This window comes from Phocoena phocoena, chromosome 1 (genome assembly GCF_963924675.1).
Source record: "Phocoena phocoena chromosome 1, mPhoPho1.1, whole genome shotgun sequence".
In the NCBI taxonomy this organism is placed as follows: Eukaryota; Metazoa; Chordata; class Mammalia; order Artiodactyla; family Phocoenidae; genus Phocoena; species Phocoena phocoena.
The window spans coordinates 174559868-174568362 of record NC_089219.1 but is presented as its reverse complement, the minus strand read 5'-3'; the positions used below and the strand labels follow the sequence as shown (position 1 = coordinate 174568362).

Below are 8495 nucleotides of genomic sequence, written 5' to 3'. Positions count from 1 at the left end.
TAAAGGGAAACATGTGGAACACATAATTGGGAAAGAAGGTAACTGAAATGCTTAGGTCACTCAAAGGACAGACTGGAATGAGTGTTACACTAGAATCAGGAGAAGAGAATCTTATTCCACCACAACCAGTAAGAACTAGGAAAGAATAATCACTGTAGGTTTGCATATTTAATGGCAGAAAATGGAAAACAAACCAACAAAAGAAACTTTTCATATTTTTAGAATTTTCTATGGAAATATGGCAGCTTAATTATTGGCCATAGTTTTGGAAAAGAATGCAATTAAGGTGGAAGGATTTGAGAATTTGAGAGGAGAAATCAGGAGATAGTTGATAAGTTTAATAAGACTGTTGGAATGTGTGGAGATTATAGGTAATACTGCAGCGTAAATTCATAGAAGTTGCGAAAATTTCTTCACTAGCACTGAATAGGTCAATGATGAAGGTAGCTTTAGTCATGGTTTTGTTTTGCTAGTTCTTTACAATAGTAAGCAGTGGGTAAATTGAGATTACTGTTTAGGTGAACTAATGATTGCTGTGTTGTACTGTAAATTCTAAACTGGTTATTTCCTTTTATTCCTCTAAATTCTAAAGTAATACTTTTTCATCAGGGCTAATTACTCATGACCTTGCATTTTTAATTTTTTGGTTGAAAGCTATTTTACACAGGGTAAACATGTACATATATTGATTTCCACTGTGATGAGTTTCAACATATTCATTCAACTGTGTAAACCATACTGCTATCAAAATATAGAAAATTCCTATTGGCCTCGAAAGGCCCTTCATGGAACTTCTCTTTTCATCTCCTCCACAGGAGATTTCTACTGTGTGCATTTCTATCAAAATAGATTGGTTTGGTGGTGCTCCAATGTTTCATAAAAATGGAATCTTACAGAATGTACTCATTTGTATTTGCTTCTTTCACTCCTTATGATGACTAGGATATTCATCCACATCACTTAATTGATCAGTAGTTTGTTTATATTCCTAAGTGGTACTACACTGTAGGATTATACCACAATTTGTTTATCCATTCTTCATTAGTTGACATTAGGGTAATTTCCAATTACTGGCTATTACATGTAAAAATGCTGCAAATATACTTGTGCCTGCCTTTGGATTTCTCTTTTCATTTTTCTTGTGTAAATACTTAGGAGTAGAACTGCTAGGTCATAAAATTATTACAGTTTAATTAAAGAAGGTGCCACCAAAGATTTTTTTCCAAAGTGATTGTACTATTTTAAGCCTCTGTTAGCAATGTATGGAGAGTTCCTGTTGTTCCACATTCTTATCAAACACATTTGTTGTCACTGTTTTTACCATTTTATTGGGGTTTTTGTCTTTCTTCTATTTTTGATGTACAGGATGTCTGAATATCTTCATTTATTTTGCAAAGAAGTTCTTGTGTGTATATACATATAATATATACTAATATACATATAATAATTTATTTTGGAAAGAAATATTTGTGTATATATATATACACACATATAATAATAGTAGCAGTAGTAATAATCACGATTATTATTATTATACTTCTAAGGCTTCCATAACAAAATACCACAGACAGCGTGGCTTAAACAACAGAAATTTGTCTCTCAAAATTCTGGAGGCTAGAAGTCCAAGTTCAAGGGGTCATCAGTTTTGGCTTCTCCTTAGACCAGTCTCCTTGCCCCCACCTTATTGCTATGTTCTCACGTCGACTTTTCTCTAAGTACACACATCCCTCTCTCTCTCTCTCTTCTTATAAACATCCCAGTCATATTGAATTAGGGCCTCATCCTTATATCCTTCTTTAACCTTTATTAACTCTTTAAAACCCCATCTCCAAATATAGTCAAATTGGGGGGTTACAGCTTCAACATATAAATTTTGGAAAGACAATCCAATATATGCATAATGGCCTGATTGTGTGTGTGTACACACACACACACACACACACACACACAAATAAATAAATATATGTGCATGTGTGTATATATATATATGTATAGATATATGATATTTTCCCATCTTGGTCTGTCAGTTCATTTTGTTAAAAGTATCTTTCGACAGAAGATTTTAATTTTGAAGGAATCCAATTTGTGCTTTTAAAAAAATTGTATATTTTCTGGGTCCAATTAAAGAAATATTTGTCCACCTGGGACTTCCCTGGTGGTGCAGTGGTTAAGATTCCACCTGCCAATGCAGGGGAAATGGGTTCGATCCCTGGTCCGGGAAGATCCCACATGCCACGGAGCAACTAAGCCCGTGCGCCACAACTACTGAGCCTGTGCTCTAGAGCCTGTGAGCCACAAGTACTGAGCCTGTGTGCTGCAACTACTGAAGTCTGCGTGCCTAGAACCCGTGCTCCACAACAAGAGAAGCCACTGCAATGAGAAGCCTGCACAGCGCAATGAAGAGTAGACCCCTCTCGCTGCAACTAGAGAGAAAAGCCCGCGTGCAGGAAGACCCAACACAGCCCCCAAAAAACATACAATTGCTCAAAAAAAGAAAAATACTTTGTCCACTCAAAATCTGAGAAAATATTCTCCCATGTTTTCTTCTAGGAACTTTCTATTTGTGTTTATATTTATCTCACTGATTCATCTCAAGTTAATTTTTGATGTATGGAGTGAGATAAGTGACAAATTTCAACTTTTTAATATGTTTATAAGTTGTTCCAGCCATTTGTTTCAAAGACTTTCCATTTTCCTTTAGTTTACTTTGAGGAGATTTAAAAAATATTATTGACAATTTACGTGTCTGTTCATATAAATATCTTCTGTACTTTTCTATCCTCATGTTCATACCACACTCTTTTGGTTAATGTGAAAATAGAGTAACTCACAATCAATTAGTGTATGTCTTCTAAATTGACTCTTCTTTTTAATGATCATTTGGCTATCCAATACTTTTTAAATGTAAGACATATTTTATTATTTATTTTAAAATTAATTTTATTTTAGTAAAATTTAAACACATACCATTTAGAAAACACCAAGGAAAATTTATGTACAAAAGTTGATGCTATTGCATTTGGATAAAGTTGACGAGTTCCTGCTACTCACTTAGCCCAGGAAATACCACCAAGGAAACCTAATATATTGGAACAGATGTTGTGGAGTTTGGCCCCCAGTTTGATAGCTCTCAGAGTTAACCTGAAGTTGTCAATGATTAGAACTAGATGGGAAATTTCATTGGTTCCCCTGAAACTGTTTAGACTCCTTACACATATTCTATCTATTTTTTAAGCAGACTGTCATTTCCTAGGTCCAAATATTCTGGAATAGTCTGCAGTGCTAAGCTTGCAAACAAAATATCAATCCCTAAGCTATCAAAACAGTTTGATAACTGGCACAAATGCCTCAACAGCTCCTAAATCTTTCACTTCTTCCTGTAATTTCAATTTATAGAATGAGGTGAAAAAGTCACTTCAATCAATCTCTCTTGGTGCAACACACAACACATCAATATTGGCAACTTTTGTATATATTCCTAATCTGTAAGATCCAAGTGTAAAAATATTTTCCTCCAACATTTTCAATCACAGATTGTGGAAGATTCTTGCTTTCGTGGTTTTCTTGTATTCACTCTTTTACCAGGTTACATTTTCCAAAGTTAAAGTCTTGCATTGTTGTTCCTGTTACTCTTCAAAAACCCCAGAGGGCTTTGGAATCACAATTAGTTTCTGTGTAAGTCTGAAGTCAGTCTCCTTTTGGGTCCACTAAACTGATAGCACAGAACGCTGTAGTGCTTCTGTAGTGGCTGTGTTTGTTCTGATTCCTGTGTTGTTACTGGAAATGACATCATCTCCAGCGCAGGCACCACCCAGTCACTTCCCCAGTACAACAGTTGTCACCGAGGACCTGGACACGATCCACTGAGCTAAAAAGGAGGGAGGGGGTTCTGCCTCTGCCCTGAGTCCAACTGCCTAAATATAAGATATATTTTAAATGCATCTTGTCAATTTCTACAAAATGACTACCGGACTTTGGAGGTGAATATTTTGGGAAAAAGGACATCTTACAAATTTAAGTCTTCCTATTTATGAAGATTGATCCATCTTTTCATTTGTCTTTTTTTTTTTTCCTCTCAGTGGTTTTGGGAGGTTTTAAACATAGAGTTCCTACAACTTTTGATACATTTAAACCCAAGTATTCTATTTCCTGATCTTGTTTTAATGGGAAATGCTTTTTTATTATTATTCTAGAACAAGAAATTTTGTAGTTATATAAAAATAAAATAGATTGTATATTTACCTCATATGCAAAAATTTTAATACAATAATTTCTTAGTTTTTGTAGGGCTTTTTTTGTTTATAACTTAGAATTTTCTATAATCTTATCACTGCAAATAGAAATAGTTTTACTTTTACTTTCTAATTCTTGTAAAATTCTTTATTTTTTCATTATATAAGGTCTTCAGTCTTAAGAGGTAGGAACAGACATTCTACCTTGTTCTCAGTTTTAAGTTGAAAATATAGAGTCCCTGAAGATGAAAAGTTATCTTATGTGAGGCTTTCTTTTCTTAGTTGCTAATTATCTGATTGAGGGGTTCACGTCTATTCTAATTTTTACTTTTTAGCTTAAATGTGTGTTTAATTTTGTTAAAGATTTTTTATTCAAATATTTGAATACTATTCAAACATTTATTCAAATGTTTGAATATTACTCAAATATTCAAACATCTATTCTAATATATTAGGTTTCCTTGGTGGTATTTCCTGGGCTAAGTGAGTAGCAGGAACTCGTCAACTTTATCCAAATGCAATAGCATCAACTTTTGTACATAAATTTTCCTTGGTGTTTTCTAATAATCTAATTTACTTTTCTGTTTCTATATATTTTCATTTCCTAAACATTTCATATAAAAAAGTAATACAGAGCCTGCTGAGCTCCCAGGCTGATCTGCTGCCCTCCAAAGCCCCCTCCAGGTAGCATGGGTCCTTGGGGGCAGAACAGGAGAGGCAGGCAGGAGGGGCCCTCCAGGAGGAGTGGGTAAGGAGTGGAGGGCGATTGCCCCGCCCACTCCAGCACAGGCAGCCTGCTGAGCTCCCAGGCTGGTGCCTTGCCCTCCAAGGGCCCTCCCAGCCCAGCCACATTGGTCCTGGGGGCATAGGAGTGAGGCTGGGGAGATCAGGAGAAGCAGGCAGGAGGGGCCTGCCCAGACATCAGGAGGAGCAGGAGAGAAGAAGAGGGCCTTTGCTCCACCCACCCAAGCACAGAAGACCTGCTGGGCTCCCAGGTGAGGTCTTCTGTCCTCTGAGACAAGGGATGGGGGCCACGCCTGGGACACTTCTGTCCCTTAATTCTAAGCCCCACCTCCCAAAGGCCCCAGGGCTTTTCCCGATGTGTGGGTCCTGAGCATAGGCCCCACCCATGACCCAAATCTCACACTTGTTTAGGCCCCACCCTCCACAGCCAAGGACTTCCCTCCCTTTTTATTCTTCTTTTCCCTCTCCCTCTTTTTTACTATTGTGGTACTGATATACCTTCTAGTTGTTGACTCATCTACATTTTAATTTTTATATTCTTTCTAACATACCTGTTAGTTTCCTAGTCTAATTTTGTTTTTTACTTTGTTATTGTTCTTTTTTTTTGCCACCCCACGCAGCTTGTGGCATCGTGGTTCATAAGACCGGGTTCAGGCAGAAGCTCCTGCAGTGGGAGCTCCAAGTCTGAACCACTGGACTAACAGAGAACCTCAAAACCCAGGGAATATTCATCAGAATGAGTTCTCACAGAGGTCCTCATCTCAGCACCAAGACCCAGCTCTACCTAATAGCCTACAAACTCCAGTGTTGGGAGCCTCAGGCCAAACAACCAGTAAAACAGGAACACAATGCCACTCCTAAAAAAGAAAAAAAATGAGATGGCAAAAAAATACGTCACAGATGAAGCAGCAAGGTAAGCACCTAAAAGACCAAATAAATGAAGAGGAAATAGGCAATCTACCTGAAAAAGAATTCAGAGTAATGATACTAAACATGATCCTGAATCTCAGAAATAGAATGGAAGCATGGACTGACAAATAACAAGAAATGTTTAACAAAGATCTAGAAGTACTAAAAAACACACAAATCAGATGAAAAACACAATAACTGAAATGAAAAATACACTAGAAAGAATCAATAACAAAATAAATGAGGCAGAAGAACGAATAAGTGAGTTGGAAGATGAACTGGTGGAAATAACTGCCAAGGAGCACAATAAACATAAAAGAATGAAAAGAATTGAAGACAATCTCAGAGACCTCTGGGACAACACTAAACACAGCAACATTCAAATTATAGGGTTCCCAGAAGAAGAACAGAAAAAGGGATGGTCTGAGAAAATATTTGAAGAGATTATAGTTGAAAACTTCCCCATGATGGGAAAGAAAATAGTCACCCAGGTCCAGGAAGCACAGAGAGTCCCATACAGGATAAACCTAAGGAGGAACACACCGAGACACACAGTAATCAAATTAGCAAAAATTAAAGACAAAGAAAAATTACTGAAAGCAGCAAGGGAAAAACGACAAATAACATACAAGGGAACTCCCATTAAGGTTAAGAGCTGATTTCTCAGCAGAAGCTCTACAAACCAGAAGAGAGTGGCATGATATACTCAAAGTGATGAAAGGGAAAAACTTACAACCAAGATCACTCTACCCAGCAAGGATCTCATTCAGATTCGATGGAGAAATCAAAAGCTTTACAGACAAGCAAAAGCTAAGAGAATTCAGCACCACCAAAACCAGCTCTAAAACAGATGCTAAAGGAACTTCTCTAAGTGGGAAACACAGGAGAAGAAAAGCACCTACAAAAACAAACCCGAAACGATTAAGAAAATGGTCATAGGAACATACATATCGATAATTACCTTGAACGTGAATGGATTAAATGCTCCAAACAAAAGACACAGGCTTGCTGAATGGATACAAAAACAAGACCCACATATATGCTCTCTACAAGGGACCCACTTCAGACCTAGGGACACATACAGACTGAAACTGAAGATATTCCATGCAAAATGAAGTCAAAAGAAAGCTGGAGTAGCAATACTCATATAAGATAAAATAGACTTTAAAATAAAGACTGTTACAAGAGATAAGGAGGGACACTACATAATGATCAAAGGATCAATCCAAGGAGATATAACAATTATAAATGTTTATGCACCCAACACAGGAGCACCTCAATACATAAGGCAACTGTTAACAACTGTGAAAGGAGAAATCAACAGGTACACGATAATAGTAGAGGACTTTAACACCCCACTTACATTAATGGACAGATGATCCAAACAGAAAATAAATAAGGAAATACAAGCTTAAAATGACACAATAAACTAGATTGATCTAATTGATATTTATAGATCATTCCACCCCAAAGTGGCAGAATACACTTTCTTCTCAAGTGCACACGGGACATTCTCCAGGATAGAGCATATCTTGGGTCACAAATCAAGCAACAGATGATTTAAGAAAATGGAAATCATATCAAGCATCTTTTCTGACCACAATGCTATGAGATTGGAAATCAATTATAGCAAAAAACTGTAAAAAACAAAAATATATGGAGGCTAAACAGTATGCTATTAAATAACCAAGAAATCACTGAAGAAATCAAAGAAGAAATTAAAAAATACATAGAAACAAATGTCAAAGAAAACAAGATGACGCAAAACCTATGGGATGCAGTAAAAGCAGTTCTAAGAGGGAAGTTCATAGCAATTCAATCTCACCTCAAGAAACAAGAAAAGTCTCAAATAAACAATCTAACCCTACACCTAAAACAGCTAGAGAAAGAACAAAGAAAACCCAAAGTCAGTAGAAGGAAAGAAATCTTAAAATCAGAGCAGAAATAAATGGAATAGAAACAAAGAAAACAATAGCAAAGATCAATAAAACTAAAAGCTGGTTCTTTGAGAAGATAACCAAAATTGATAAACCCTTAGCCAGACTTATCAAGAAAAAAAGGTAGAGAATGCAAATCAATAAAATTAGAAATGAAAAAGGAGAAATCACAACTGGCATTGCAGAAATACAAAGGATTATAAGAGACTACTACAAACAACTCTATGCCAATAAAATTGACAACCATGAAGAAACGGACAACTTCTTGGAAGGTACAATTTTCCAAAACAGAAGCAGGAAGAATTAGAAAATGTAAACAAACCTATCACAAGTAATGAAATTGAAACTGTGATGAAAAATCTTCCAACAAACAAAAGGCCAGGACCAGACGGCTTCACAGGTGAATTCTATCAAACATTTAGAGAAGAGCTAACACCCATCCTTCTCAAACTCTTCCAAAAAATTGCAGAGGGTGGAACACGCCCAAATTCATTCTACGAAGCCACCGTCACCCTGACAGCAAAACCAGAAATAGGTATCATAATAAAAAGAAAGTTATAGGCCAATATCACTGAGGAACATAGATGCAAAAATCCTGAAAAAAATATGAGCAAAAAGAATCCAACAGCACATTAAAAGGATCATACACCATGATCAGTGGGATTCATCCCAG

At 36.5% G+C, this 8495-nt stretch overlaps 1 pseudogene; it reads right to left on the bottom strand.

Moving 5' to 3' along the window:
* Positions 1-2945: 2945 nt before the first annotated feature.
* On the bottom strand, positions 2946-3790 carry LOC136138407 (poly(A) polymerase alpha pseudogene; annotated as a pseudogene).
* Positions 3791-8495: the final 4705 nt, after the last annotated feature.